This window comes from Ixodes scapularis, unplaced genomic scaffold (assembly GCF_016920785.2).
Source record: "Ixodes scapularis isolate PalLabHiFi unplaced genomic scaffold, ASM1692078v2 ptg000058l_1__unscaffolded, whole genome shotgun sequence".
Classification (NCBI taxonomy): Eukaryota; Metazoa; Arthropoda; class Arachnida; order Ixodida; family Ixodidae; genus Ixodes; species Ixodes scapularis.
The window spans coordinates 755,334-771,323 of record NW_024609900.1 but is presented as its reverse complement, the minus strand read 5'-3'; the positions used below and the strand labels follow the sequence as shown (position 1 = coordinate 771,323).

The 15,990-nt window shown below is 48.1% G+C and overlaps 1 pseudogene; it reads right to left on the bottom strand.

The window, feature by feature from the left end:
* Window positions 1-7,261: 7,261 nt before the first annotated feature.
* LOC115323954 lies at window positions 7,262-8,714 on the bottom strand (annotated as a pseudogene).
* Window positions 8,715-15,990: the final 7,276 nt, after the last annotated feature.

Sequence of the window (15,990 nt, the reverse complement as noted above, 5' to 3'; positions counted from 1 at the left end):
AGACATTGAAAAAAGTCATGTATAACATTTGCTCTCCATTAAAGTATTTCTTGAACAGTTACCTTTGTTTGCAATAATGAATGGCACGATCATGCTCATAGTTACAGGCTAAGAACATAGCGCAAAGGAATACGCAAAGGAGAAAGCCGACAGGATGCTGGAGTGGAGAGGTTTTCTTCTCTCCTCTTCAGCATTCCGACAGCTTTCTTCCTCCTTTCCCTTGCCCTATGTTCTTAGCCTCTCACTGACTATTGATCTTGAATTAGTGTGTGAATTTCACTTTAAAATAGTGCACAACAAAGCATTTTTTTTCCTGCAGGCAGCTCTTGCAGGCATCTTCAGGTTCAAAATCCAGTTGAAGAAAACCTAGAAAACAATAAGAATGAAAGCATCCTAACAGCTCAGTGAACAGCTGCACCTGCAGTGCATTGTCCTAAAAATGTACTAGAAAAGTCCTTGGCTGGCTTCCTGAGGACGTTCTGAGGATGTCCTGAGGCCGGACAATAGGACGTTTTTAGGATGTTTCCAGGATTATTTGAGGACATCCTCAGGACATCATAATGTCCTCAAAAGGCTGTCCTGAGGACATCCTGGGGATGTTCAAGTGTTGTCTGGGGAGGTCTTTGGAGAAAGAGCTCGCAGAGCTCTTCGCTGCGGTACGGGTCTCTGCAGTTAGTGCACCACATCAGCGGGCAGCCGATAAGGTGTGGAAGCACAGCGCTCGAGAGGACCTTGCAAAATCGTCCACAACGAAGAATCTCTGCCGACTATAGAGCCCTCTCGACAAAGGTGCAGGTGATCTTGCACAGCCAGACAGCTTAAGGCCGTGGATAGCTAAGTCCTCCTTGGTCAAGGCTAAACACGAACTGATATGCTCCGTCACGTGATGCAACTCCCTCTAAGGGCCACTCCGCTTCATTTTTGATATTTAGAAAACTATGTAGCCCTCTTCAGTATCATATAGGAAGACCCCATGTCAAATATTACGATCTAATTCCGTCAATATATTTAATAAACTGGCCAGCAAACCTTCAAGTGAGCCAAGTCGCCGAAATCTGCCAACTCTAGCGTGCGACGCGAGGCGCAATCGTCAGCGCAGTTAATGCGACGGAGTTGGAGCGGCATACGTTGAGCCCCTACGTCAGAGGCATGTGTACGTCATTCTTACGTTTTGTTTGTTTTTACTTCTATTGAACGATGACGTCATGAGTTTCTCTTCCCGGTGTTGGCTGACCGGGCGTTCACGTGGTCACCGCAACGCGGATGCGCTAGTTTGCGCTGCCCTGCGCGCTTATCGGTCTGTTTCTCCCAACGAGGTAGAGGGGCTTAGAGCGATAAACCGGGGTTCCGGTCTGCACTCGAAAGTGACCCCCATAAGGCGGCTGCCATTGTACGCAAATTTGACCACACGTCACATGACCAAACCAAATACGTGACGTCACAGGAAAGATGGCAGCGCCCATGCAGCGGCTGGCCCCAGCTGGGCCGGAGCTTGTCGGATGCTTTGTTGGTTGTCGTTCGTCTCGTCGAGTTGATTTCAGACGCGGAAGCCGTCATATGAGGCCGGTCGAAAGCGAGTTCAGAGTTCAGCGTGGTGTTTGAAGTAGGTATAACGTGAAAATACGGAGGAACGGTGTGCATTTCGCTGGTGACCGTGTGCATCTCGCTGGTGACCGACCGGGATAGCGCCACGGAAGAGACAATCTGACCTACGTTGCTCGGACCTCGGATTGATTCGAATACCGCTAGGATAAAATTTAAGGCGACGTTTCTGTGCTCTCGTTGACCATCGGAATCTTCGAGGTTTGCAGTGAAGCGTGTGCAATATATTTGGATACACAGTTTAGCGACGGAAATTGCGTGAGTCGTGCTTGGCGGTGTGCAATCGTGGTGTAGCTTCGATCAAATGACCGAGGGCTCACTTCGGTTGTGCGGCGCACCGGAAGGCTGCCTTGAAGCTGGTAATTCCCGTGCCGTGCTGAATGATGCTGTGCTGCTTACGAATTGTTCCGGCGTTGAAGTGCACTTTCACGGAGCACAGGTGTGCGGCGCACCGAAGAGCTGCCTTCAAGCTGGTAGTTCCTGTGCCATGCTTTAGGTGATGCTGTGCTGCTTCCGAAATTGTTCCTGCGTAGACGTGCACTTTCACGGAGCACAGGTGTTGCAGTTGGTATTCATCCCGCTGGTCTGTCGCACGTTTCGTCAACACAAACGTTTCATCCACACTCGTTACGCGAATTGCAAGCTGTCCGGACATTTCATCGAGCGTGTTACGTACCTAGCTCACGCCGCTTTGTGGCAACAGTCTGCAGTGGCTCATAACCAGAAAAGTGGTCCCACATCCATTTCAGTTCAGTTCGTCCACGGCAGTCGCCAAACCTTGAAGGAGAGGATTAATTCGGACAGAATGCCACTAAAGCAATGCAGCTTCTTCAGTGGTCAGGACAGATTCTCTTCTGCAAGTTTTGTTATACTGTCACGGATCCTTGTTCCAGTCCTATCTTCTATCAATATTCACTATTCTGGGACACTGCAGGTCATGCTCAGCTGTAATCGTATGTTCTGGTGTAGGTGCTGGGCACCCATAGCCCTTCACTCTGTGTGAACCCGGCGGCTCTTCAGCCGAGTTACTCGATAATGGGACACGGCTGGCGGACTATCCTGCGTCTTATACCCCCGTCCAGCCGTAAGCAAAGTCCTGACCCGAGCCTGGCAGAACAACCGCAAGACGACCGAATACCACAAGGAGTAACCTCGGAAATACACCACGAAGCACCTGAAATCCGAGCCAGTTGCTGCTACCAGGAAAAACCACCGGAATTCGGTCTCCTGTCAGAAAATCCGAAGCTGACTAAGCCAACAATGACAAACCTGTAGCAGCAAACCGTGTCCCCTCCCACCATTGTTTGCATGCCCGTCGCAAATCACACTCCGATGCTTTTTCACGCAAGCTGTATGAAGACGTCAAGGACTGGATTGAACAATATGACAGTGTCGCCCGCCACATTGGGTGTACAGACAACCAGCTCCTGCAGAACCTATACTTCTCGTGGAAGAAACTGCCGGTGCTGGTCTGAGAACCATGAATCCTCCTTAACGTCATGGGAAGTTTGCAAGATCGAGCTGAAGCGCGCATTCGTCAGCCAGCATCAACGAGAGAGCCGCATTCTTGATTCTGTCCAGGACACTGCCCCGAGAGCGCCACCGCACTCGTGGAGGATGTTTTGCGCTTGATCGAGCGCCCACGCCCACGCCGACCTTGATGCTACAGAAGACAAGAACCTAAGAATCCCATGCCCCTCACGTGAGGGACAACACCTTCGGCAGCCTTGTCCGCAACCCCCAACAACAGTCGAAGTGTTCGTATCACCGAGGCTTCCAACGTGGAATGTACACTGCATGCCCGAGCCTGCCACTATGAACAACTTCCCGCGTCTCTACACTCGAGTTGTCCAGCTACTACTTCGACGCCAGCCTCCCAGGCATCCAGGACATCATCCACGACATTGTCTGGGAGGAGATCAGGAAGCTACTTCCTGCCATCAGTTGCCCGGCTTTTATTTTGATTGCCGAGATTGTTTTGGAACAAGTTTGACAGGTATTTCAACCGAGACTTCTGCGAGCGAAGCGGCATCTGACAAACCAAGGGCAACTTACGCCACAATGGCACGACGACCGCCGCCGGGTGCCCCTTAGTATTCAATGCCAATTCAATGAGACACTCTAACGCCGAAGCATTCCCGACGTCGTGTGTAGGCCTGTGCTCAACAAAGTACACCGAGGAAAACGTAGGTGATGCGAATGTGCGACCGAAAACCACTTTGCTACCACTGCATGAAGCCGACCATGTCTACCAAAGCAGCCCGTACCAATGAATTGGTCTGCGAGGGTTCGTGCCAAACGACCCTCGATTACGTCTCGAGGAGCGACCACGGGAGATTAAGGATTACCTTCGGCGACCTTTGTCCCTGATGCCGAAGGTGCTGAATCAAAGATTCTGAATCCCTGATTACCCCGAAGCTCCTCATGTCCATCACCTCAACAAGAGGTAAGCACGACAAAGCAGGTGAGCGGCGATGCAGTGACAGTGGATTTGGTGTCGGTTGTCGTCCAAGGACAATACCTAAAAATTTGCGGACACCAATTTTCTGTGTCCACTCCACGAAGCACACAATTTCCAACTTTGAGGGAGAATACCCCTGAGTGACTTGAAGGAATAGAATGGTTGGTTGCTCTCAAAAGTGAACTGCAAGCATCACCAGACTTGGATAGCAAACAAAAATTGTTGCCAGCTATCAAGTCAACGGTACAGCAAAAGGCACAGCCACGTAAGCAATACATGCCCGAGCTTGCTGCATTGATGCCGAAAACTACCAGGTAAATTTTCGGATTAGAAGACAGCCCTGCAGCTTCAGTGCATCAGATGTCAGTGGCCGCACATGACGTATGATTACAAGACAGCATCAGTCGGTCAAAGTTGCCACTCGACCAAACTGAACACCGACGTGCCAGGAGCGTCATCCGACAACAAGGTGCACAAGTACTACGACTGAACGCCTGACGCGAGACTGTCACAGAAAGAACTCGTTATGGAACTATTTACTAAGAATCAATAATTATGTAATCAAGTGGAAATAAACATATTTGATACTCTAACCATATAAACATATTTCCGCTTGCCTTCACGCCTTGAGAGTCTATACACCAAAAATTCTGTTCACTGCACGCACTGGACCTTACGAGGACACTCGCATCTCTGACCCTTCAATATTAATTAAGGGGTCATATCAGACTGGCAGACTTCTTGCAAGGGGCTGCACTCGTTCAACCTTTCCCGGACATGTGGTGCATCCGAAAACCAACTCCAGTGATGTGAAAATGTTATTTATTAATTTATTCCTTCCAGGGGCCTTCGTAGGCATTGCAGAGAGGATACTTAAAACTACACACATGATAATAGCATTAAAGCATACTGCTGCAACTTGTTAATTGGAAAAACAAACACACCTCTGAGCATATATTTTAATAATATGTGTTGATGCATTGTTATATAGCATGACACTTCCTATATGTATGACACAATAGACCCTTTGCAGAACCTTATCAAGCAACACAACCGTCACCATTTTTTTCGTTGTAAAGCACACGAATGGTCCCCAGTTGACGTCGAACGCTAGTGCAGCATTCGAGTCCAATAGGTGCTGAGCCGAATTCACAGGGATGGCGGACATAACATTCTTGTCGAACAAATGCCCAAAGTCTGAAAGCCTGGGGTAATTACAGTAGTTGCTACTGTAATTTTTTTCATCAGAATTTGGCAGACGGCAAAGGCTACGGTCTCGGTGAGTCAATACACACATTGGAGAGAGGCACATGACAACATATCACCAGAGTGCTCGTCTGCACAGATTTGTCACACACCTTCGCTCCGTCTCTCTGATTGGCTCGAGGGGGCTGTGGCGGTTGCCCTTTTTCAAGTTAGAATGATACGAAGTATAGACAGCCCACACTTTTAAAAAGAGTCTATTGAAGAGACCGAAAGGAATGGTAGTCAACATTTTTCAACAAGACTGCTCTCCAGGCAAGGGATGAACACAAATATGAATCATCTTATCCAGGTAATTAGAACAATTAAATAATTGACCGACTAATACAATGCACTCTTGATGGAAAAGACTATCGCTGCAATAAATCCTACAAAGCAGAAAAAATGCGCAGTTAATCTATGCATGCACCAAAACAGTTGTTCTTATAGCAAGTCGAATAGCTTTGAAGCAGGTGCCTGCAACGATTTATTCTTCCCCATACTCAATAAAACGCCATCCTCGTAGCTGAAAATAAGGGTGCACTTCGCACTCACACACACACAGAAAAAAGAAGGAAGAAAAGCGATCGAATGTAGAATCGTGGATTAGCACAAAAGAATCGCAGGAGCTTCCTCGCTAAAAGTTGCTATAGTTGTTCGGTGACGGAGGGCTGAAACAACTTCCCTTAGGCCCTAACGCGACGTATACATTTCGCGTAGATTCTCAGATATTTCAACGTTCAAACAAAGCTAAGAGAATGCGAAAATTTCATGTTAAAAGCACTCAAAGTTCTATCGGTCCTCGGACACATCCCGGAATCCGAGCACCGGTACGGCGATGCAGAGCTGATGCTGTCTCACAGGCGTTAATATCCAGATGATCCAGAGCGATCTTGCGCAAAAACGGTATAAAGTCTCATTCCTTCATATTTTCACATTATACCTGCGTCAGCCAGCACGAAGAAGCCCGAAGTCGTCGGAAAGCAGCTGCACATCACGGCTACCGCGCACCGAACAAACTCGCATCCGCCAGCTCTGGGCGCTGCCATCTTACCTGTGACGTCACGGCTCTTGGGAGGTCACGTGACGAGTGGTCACATTTGCGTAAAATATGGCGGCAACCTGGGGGGTGCCACTTCCGAACTTCCGGTTTATCACTCTAAGCCCCTCTACCTCGTTGGTTTCTCCACTCTCTTTCTCTTTCGTCTTCTCCCCTTCCCCCTCTCGCCCGGGCCGTCACCGTCCACGCCACGCGAAGCGACCAGCGCGCGTCGCGTGTCCTGTCCCTCGCCCCCCTCCCGAACGTCACAAGACCACGTGGTTCGACGTGACGTGCCCATGACTCTGACCACACGAGACCAATGATGCCTGACGCAACCGAAGTTTCGGATTCGGTATCAGCTGGTGTTTAAATTAGGATTACACAAATAATATTTCACATTTCGCGAATCCGAAGACGTAGAGTTGTTTAGTAGTGCTTTGTGAAATGGAATAACATGTAAGCCTAAATTTTTCGGAATTGAGCGGAGTTGCCCTTTAAGTTGCAGCTTGCATTCAGGGAAGGTCACCTGCAAAGTTGAGGAAGTTCTACACATTAGCCTTCCTTGCTTCCATTCAGACATTTCTATTGCTTTGCTAGGCTAAATGTTTCAGCTAATTATTTTCGAATTACGACAATTTCTACAAATAAAAATGGTCACCTTTTGTCCGCAAATGAAGGCCGAGTAGCCGGCCATGTAAGTCAGCGGTGCGAACTCAAGTTCAGAAGGGACTTCATTGTACTTCATCAAGTGCTGAATTTTCCAAAGCACACCAAGCGCTGTCTCAGTAACTGCAGGATTTCCTGTTTCACGAGCCGAGCTGGCACATTTCAGCGCCGTCTGGCACTCCAAACTAAAGGGCACATTTCCACATCTGGAAGCCTACAAAATGCCAACCTGTGCGCCGATATTGGGATTATTTAAGAAACTTGATCGGGTGTGCACTGACACTGTTCTCGAGAAACGGGGCGCCGGACATAAGATCAGTTAGATTGCAATATAACGAACGAAACTTGAGCAACTTTTCTGCCGTGAAAACTGCTGTTCTGGCATCAACTGGGTCGTTACCTTCGTTGAATTGGAGGACGCGGCTGAATAGAGACTCAACCGGGTCGCTGTTGAGAGGTCGCGTCAAAACATACTTAAATCTGAAATTAAAAAAAAAAAAAGTGAGCGAAAGAATACATTCTAGAAGCAAGTTTTTGTCTCACAAAAACACTTTTTGCTCCAAAAGTTTGTTCTCACTTGAGGTCAGTCAGGACATACTCAATGACGGCGACCGTTGGCCTGGTTGTCATTACGGTTGCCTCAAAGGTCTCTTTCATGAGGGACTTGACCCGAGACTTCGTACTTTCGAGTTTAATATCCTCGAGGTAGCTGATGAAATCAACTTCAAGCCATGAGAGCCGATCGTCTTCTGGTCTGGCGAAAGGCGTTTATCTGGATTTCCAGTCAGAGATATCATGGAGGTCGTACCACATTCTAGCCGTTTTCATAAATGTGATGGTTCAGGTAATATCCTGGAATTCTGGAGCCCTCTTGTGGGACTGAGGATTCTTCCGCAGGTATTCGTGGGTGCTAATTACTACAGGTGAAAATATTAACTTTGCGCGGCACACTTTCATCTTCTCTACATTGTTTGGTTCCACATGAGCTCGGCTCAGAAGTCGCACCGGTTTGACCAACAGATTCGCTTGAATGTTGGAGAGGGCTTTTTTTTAAAAAAAAAGCCAGCTTTGAGCATCTGAGCTGCATTAAATATATCTCTTTCTAGCAGATTTATCCTGAGGTTTTTGCTGAAGTGATTGGGGTCAAAACAGTGAAACAACGGTTCACATTCACGTACCGGATTCGGCACAACGTGCTGGAGCGTGTTGTCGTCACACGTCTGTCGAAACATAGCGGTGTTTGTCTAGTTCTTGTCAGTGACGATGCGAACTATCCAAGATTGTGCCTCCTCAACCGCCTTCATGACACTGAGCGTAATACTCCGGAGCTGGTCGTCCTTCAAATATCTTGTAAAGACATAGCCGACTGAAATCACGTAAGCTGTGGAAAGCCCACGTAGCACGAAGCAAAGGAGCCGCTTGGCTACATCAGTGGCTCTTGATCGAGCTTCACATCTGATGTCAACAAGCCCAAAAATTCTGTCAACTTGTCGATCATAAATAAGTTTGCTGCTGGATCGACATTACGTTAATGATGAGGCTGCAGTGGGGCTCCTTCTCTGAGAGCAGACTTTATCTCTCTAACTGCAGCCGTTCTTTGACGAGGCTCGTGAGCCCGATCTCGCCCGTAGGCGACCCGACAGACTTCTGCAACGTATTTCGGCAAGGCAGCTTAAGGAGTTTCCATGCGCGTTGGGTCATATCCTTTACATGATGTCGCTTTCCATAGTACGCATTCTCTCAGCGTTGGTTCTTGCCATGTTGCCCTTGCCTTGTCAAAATTCACTTTTTTTTCGATCACAAATTTTGCAGTCTTGTCACCTTCCGATGCGGCTTTTGAAACATTCATCGAGGCTTGCACAGCTCTGTCCTCTTCGTATTGCTTTAATCTCTCTCGAAATTCGTCGCAGGTTTGTCGCAGCTTTTCCATTCACTCATTCAGTCTTTTGGCTTGCATTTGAGGGCGGTGCGCGTTTTTCTTGGCATCTTCCATGAGGCATGTCAAATTTAATGATGTCTTACATTCTTCCACTTTAAACTCTTTTTGCAGGCAAGGTTCAATGGCCTCGCACTCATCAACAGTTGGTCTTCTTTCTGCAGGGGACTGCATTTTGCGTTGTTGACTTTTACCGCTCGCATGCGACTTGGAAGCGATAGGTGGCACACGAACAAGCGTTTTGCGCTTCTTTGAACCTGCTGGCTGCATGTACAATGGATACAAGGGAAATGAGTCGGCATCGTTGTCGGTCGCAGCAACTTTCCCTTCATCCCTAACTTTGACCCCCTGCTCCTTAAAATGAAGAGAGCACACGACGTTCCTGGAGCTTGGATGCCACTGGCTGCCCTTCTCGCTGCCTTGTCGCGAAATGTTCTTCAACCAGGTATCCCGGAAGTTCTCCCCAGACGGCAGCTCGTGATAGCAGAGTTCCGGATTTCTCACAGCATTTGACTTACAACGCGGAACGCAACAGTGTTTAGGCATCGCGGGCTCCGTTACCCATGTGCACACTTTAAAAATGTGGAGAGACAGACAAAAGGCGGCTGTCTACAGTCTAAGTCTCGTCTTCTTTCTCATTCATCAGTGGCTATCGCCACAAAACTATGCTCTCTTTCATACTGTCACGAATGACAATTGATGAGGCAATGATAACTGAAGAAACTAACCGTTTAATGGGGCGAACTTTTGCGCAAAACAAAAAGGGAACAAAAGAAAACAGCAGAGCTTCGCGGGCGTCGATGTCGGCGAAACCGCAGGATCGAGTGCTGAGGCGAGACTGACCTTGGCTTGCCACGCGCAGCCCCTTATGTACACGCGTGGGCATCTGGAATGGTCGGCGTAGAAGGTTTGACGCGTAGAACATTCTAACCTCGAATTAGCCAACATGGCTCTCGGATTTACCAGAACATCGCATTAGAGACAACAGAAAAGCGTACCCGCGGCCAGGAATCGAACGCTGGCTTTCTGCGTGGAAGGAGAGCGCGATAACTGTTAGACCCCGAGCGCGCTGCCTGCTAAGTCAGCTGCGCTCGCGGCATTATTCCCTTTTTTAAGTCTGCGGTCCCACGGCAGCCATCTTGAACAAGCAAAATGGACAATTGGGCGAGTTGGTAAGAGTTCATAATTACTTACAGCGCGACTGGGACACGGTCAGAGAGAGGAGAAACACAGAAACACAGGACAAGCGCTGAACTAGCAACTGATTCTGTTGAAAAGAAAAGACATCTGATGCTGCTGCTGCTCGTGCAGGCATGCCCCTCCGTGGCCCTGGCGCTTCTTCTTTCACTCAATGCGAAACCGGCCAAGTTATCCGAGATCCAAAAAGCCGACCTCGCTCTTCATCAAAGTCACTGTGGGCTGGCTCACACACAAGGATCCGGTTTTTGTTATGTGGTACGTCTCCATCATTTCTCGGGGTAGTTTGTGGTTGTGTCGGAACATCACTGTAGTCTTGTTGAACAGGGGTTGGCATCCGCAATCCCGGCAATGCATCGCGAGATGCGTGTGAGCGGTTCCTTTCATAGAACTGTGGTGTTCTCGTAGTCTTGTGTTGAGGCAACGCCCAGTCTGTCCTATGTAGGCACGCCCGCAGGAAAACGGAATCTTGTACACCACGCCTTCTATGCAGGCGACAAACTGCATTCCGTGTTTGATGCTGCAGCCGCTGTGAGACTTAGGATCGTTATTTCTCGCGCGTTTGTTGACTGCGGAGCACACAGAGCTGAGCTTGTGGCGGGCGGAAAAAACGAGCGGTTCCTTTCATAGAACTGTGGTGTTCTCGTAGTCTTGTGTTGAGGCGTTGCCTCAACACAAGACTTACCAAAAAGCCCCTTATGTTGAGGCGTTGCCTCAACATAAGGGGCTTTCGACGCGAAGCCCCTTATGTACACGCGTGGGCATCTGGAATGGTCGGCGTAGAAGGTTTGACGAGTAGAACATTCTAACCTCTAATTAGCAACACGGCTCTCGGATTTACCAGAACATCGCATTAGAGACAACAGAAAAGCGTACCCGCGGCCAGGAATCGAACGCTGGCTTTCTGCGTGGAAGGAGAGCGCGATAACTGTTAGGCCACGAGCGCGCTGCCTGCTCTGTCAGCTGCGCTCGCGGCATTATTCCCTTCTTTAAGTCTGCGGTCCCACGACAGCCATTTTTAACAAGGCGTTAGTTCAACCAATGGATGGCGACAAGCACCCGTGGGGTGGCCGAAATATTGGTTCACAGTGGAATGGCCCGAGCACCATCACGTTCCTTTCGTGACCTTGCTCGCGCCGCTGCTCTGCTCAGCTGGCTCAAGTGACGGCCCAGCAAACGGATGTATGCGAGAATGTCCAGGCTGGGTAATAATTGTTCTCTGATATAGGGAGATGCGGTTCGGCTGTTGTAACGGGCTTTCGCAATAAATCTTACCAAGAAGGAATCAAATGTTGGTTGACGTGTTAATATTCTATCAATGAAAATTTCTTCTGCAAGAATGCACGCCCAGTAGACTCAATCTTCTAAGACACCAGTAGAAGCGGACGTCGTGGAAACTGCTTCGCGATTTACGGTACTTACCTCAACATTTTAATGACGACTAAAATAACGTCACGAAATATTGTGTTTCACGGGGTCCGGAAGATGTTGTAAAGTTTGTTACATTATAGGGGGGGGGGGATGTTCCCAGAAAACAAACGCCGTTGCAATATTTTCGGAAGTACCGACACAGATACTGTTGTATAAGTACAGCTTTGGAGGAATATGATGAAACCCATCAGAAGAAATAGGAACACGTGTATTTGCAATGATGACGCTATGAATAAACAGCGTTTAGCGACGGCAAGTTATGAGCGTTCGGGAATTTATAAGTTCACGTGGTTGCTAACTATGAACATGCGTTTTTGTCGGGAGATGGTGTTGCGGTGATGACCTGATATCGGACGACTCGTGGCAGATGAACAAGCAAGTTTCTTCTCAGCGAATGGTAAGTGTCCAATGTCAAGCACAACACAAGGCTACCGACGTTGTCGACGTTTCGAACACTTACCGCTTTCGACAAAAGTCCTGGCACCTAGGCTAACTTTCTCGAAAGACCCGAAGTCTTCCTTGAGTCCAACGCCATCATGAACAGTAACTGAAAACGATCCACTATTCAATCGGTGGGTGGCGAAACGTATCCGCATCTGCGGAGTCATGGGCGATGCGTACTCTAAGTGGCTGGAAGTTTACACGATACCTGCCACGACGTCCAAACACGCCGTTGACGTTCTACGGTCTTTTAGAGCGCAGCTCTTAGGGGCCCGTTCCCGGCTTGAGCGGCGTCGCCGTCGGCGTCGGCGTCGCCGTCGCCGTCGGCGTCGGCGTCGCCGTCGCCGTCGGCGTAACCAAGGTCATCCCAAGGTCACGTGACCCCTCCCAAGGTCATCTCAAGGTCACGTGACCCCACGTGACCCCCTGAAGGTCACGTGACCCCTCGAGGTCACGTGACCCCTTCCAAGGTCATCTCAAGGTCACGTGACCCCAAGATGACCCCACGTGACCCTTTGAAGGTCACGTGACCCCCAAGTCACGTGACCCCTCTGAGGTCACGTGACCCCCGAGGTCACGTGGTCGCCTCCCCAAGGTCACGTGACCCCCGAGGTCACGTGACCCCCAAGGTCACGTGACCCCTTCCAAGGTCATCTCAAGGTCACGTGACCCCACGTGACCCCCAGGTCACGTGACCCCTCTGAGGTCACGTGACCCCTCTGAGGTCACGTGACCCCCCGAGGTCACGTGATCCCTCCAGGTCACGTGACCCCAAGGTCACGTGGGGGTCACCTTTGGGGTCACGTGGCCTTGAGGTCACCCCCAGGTCACGCCTCCCCGAGGTCACGTGACCCCCTCCCCGAAGTCACGTGACACCCCCCCGGAGCATATTAAAGAATGAGGGGAGGAGGAGGAGAAGGGGGAGGGGTCTACCCTCCCCTCAGTACCCTTCACTCCTCCTCCTCAAGAGCTGCGCTCCAATTCGGCGTTACAGGGATTTGTAAACGGCTTTCACTTTTTTTTACCTACTTTTACCCTACCGAAATTACGTTTCTCTGATAACGCGCCAAATCTTGCTTCATATAAAATAAACAAGTTTTTGAAGAAAAAAAAAAACCGGCATCAGGCATCACATTAGTGCACCGTACCATGCTGCAACTAACGGGCATGCAAAACGATGGTGTGCGAAAAAAAAAAAAAAGCCCTTTTGAAGTTTACGGAAGAAGCAGTTCAGTAAGGAATCGCCAGGTTGTTCCGGCAGCACGCGACGGTCTCATCTTTCACGGTAAAAACACCCGCCGAAGCAATATTCGGCGGACGAAGGGCCACACCCCTCGATCTCATGATACTGTGGCTTACGAACGAAGATCGAGAGATTCCCAGATCGGGAGTAATTGCAGTTTATTCGGTCGGACAACTCGTCTACGTGAGGAATTTCAGCGGAAGTGGGACCTTCCATGTAAAACTTGAGTAGAAAAGGCTCTATGTTGGTTGACCAGAAGGTGTCATCTCTCTGAATGCGTTGGATATCAATGCCCCTGAGTGTAAATATAACTAAATCACAAAACTCTCTTTGTTTATTGTGTAACTGCCCTTGTATTTGATAGTAGAAGCTATGGTGGTGATTTGGACCTTTCACACCAGGCTCCTTTTTCTTATTTTTAGCCTCATACTCCTTCGCGGTTTAAATATGCTTCAAGAATCTTTTGGAACGGGGACACTTTACGTCAACGAGGCCATTTGTTCCAAGTAGTCAATCAGGGAAGGCTGCTGGAAATTCGTTCCTCCTATTAACGAATAAGCCGCACTTCCGCACAATGCAGTTTTCCTGTTCCACGTACAGTTGTAAAGCAGCATCCTCATTGATTCTACCATATTCTGTGGCGGATGAAGAAAGTCTTTGGGTACACGATAATTGAAACAAGTCTGGCACTATACGTTGTGGTTCGACACCCACTAATGTCGTCGTCCTTATAGAGCCTCATCATTTAATCATTACCTCGTCACCTCATATTGCTCTTCATCAACAGTAAGTACAATAGGCTACCACCATATTACAATCCAAGAATTGAAAAATTGAGTCGTTCAGTCGTTCAACAAGTTAATATTTATATAATGTTATTACGTTACATTAACTCGTGACGATCGAAGTCCATCGTCGATCTTCAAATAGTTATACCTGTATATAAATTAGACGCAGAAAGGGGGTGGGGGGGGGGGGGGTCGGTGGCCGAGTGCATGATCTAGCGCACACCAGCTCGGAGCACTTGGAGCGAAAGCTCGCGCAGCAGAAGCCACCCCGCCCCTGCCCGTTTCGATCTGGAACAGCATCGTATACCGGCGTAAAATCGTGTATCACTACTGCGTGGTGCACGTTAAAAAACCCAGGTTTGCGGTTGTACCGCAAAGGCTAAATTGCTCATCTACAGCTGAGAGTCAGACGCCCACTAAGGCGGACTAACTTCCGGCTGTATAAACATACACACAACAATTTGCAATTAGACGCATAATAACAAAGAGCACAGCGTGCCGCCTCTTTTTTTTGAATGTCTTTTTTAAACCAGCGCAAGCTCGCGCGTTCTCTCTTTTGAGACGGTTAGAACGGTCGCACATAAAACCCGCATTTCTCCTACCCGGTCGCTTCCTCCTCTTATTATGTGTAGTTGGTTATAACTAAATAAGCTATAATAATGGTGTATTATTCATATTTATTTTCAGTTTCAGTCAGGGAAAATGAGTTTCGCGGGAACTAGAGCAAATAAATTAGCTGCGCTTAGAGTATCGGCACTCTCTTCCCCGACAGTGTTGTAAACGCCGCCATTCTGGTGCTTGTGCAGAGCAGCCAAAACTGCCGATCGTCATGATTCAAAAGTGCGACATCCTCAGCATTAGATTCGGTGTTAGGAAGCTCATGTAATGTTGCTTTGCTTTGTCGCAAACTGTTTAAAGTGGAGGACGGAAAAGCGTTTTTCGTGATTTCAGATAAAGCTTGAAATAACTGGCAACCATGATTTTAAGTCACAATATGGCCAAGTGTCGCTACTTTGACGCGTAGCTTATTTAATTACACTGTTCATACTAAGAGGCTTGTAATATCTGGAGGGGCCATGACGTAAGCCCCGTGGATTCCACAAGCCACTACCTTTTGACACCTGCCTCTTCCTCGTTGTTCCCGCTTGAGCCAGTAAATTAGCTACGGTTCAGAGTAACGACACTTGGCCATATTGTGGCTTAAAATAATGGTTGCCAGTTACCTGAAGCTTTATCTAAAATCACAGGAAACGCTTTTCCGTCCACCACAAATGTTTAAACAACCCGCGATAGAGCCGCAATATTGCATCAGCTTCCTAGCACCGCATCAAATGCTGAGGAAGTCGTACTTTTGGATCATGACGATCGGCAGTTGCGTTTGCTCTGAACAAGACCCAAAATGGCGACGCCCAAAACAATTTTGGGGAACGGAGTGCCGATACTTTAAAGCTCATTTAGTGAATCTAGGCATGAAGTCAACTCGGGTGTATTATTTTCTTCTTCGTTTTTATTGTTTATTGATTTCAATCATATCGAATAATGAACACATTATGTCACGCGACGCGTGTGTAATTTTTTGTCTTGGATTTATTAACCAGACCCAATACTTAAACCATTCATTTTATCGATTGTAAATCTTCCAATATATTTTTTAAATGCGAATTTAAAAAGACACGGAGATTGATGATGATACAGACGCCAACGCCGCAGTCGGAAATTTTTCGAACACTAGAAATCGGCAGTTTGTCTGCCATCCGCAAGGTACGTAGCGCAACAAAATACCCAAACAGTTTTTAATTGTTTTTAAAATTAGCTAAGCTCTACACCTATTAAGAAACCAAAGCAAGATCATTGTGAAAATTTAATACATCGCAATGTATATCTATTCCAAACAATAAATGTTATTAGATGCCAATAAATCTGTTTGATGTCCAAAAAAGA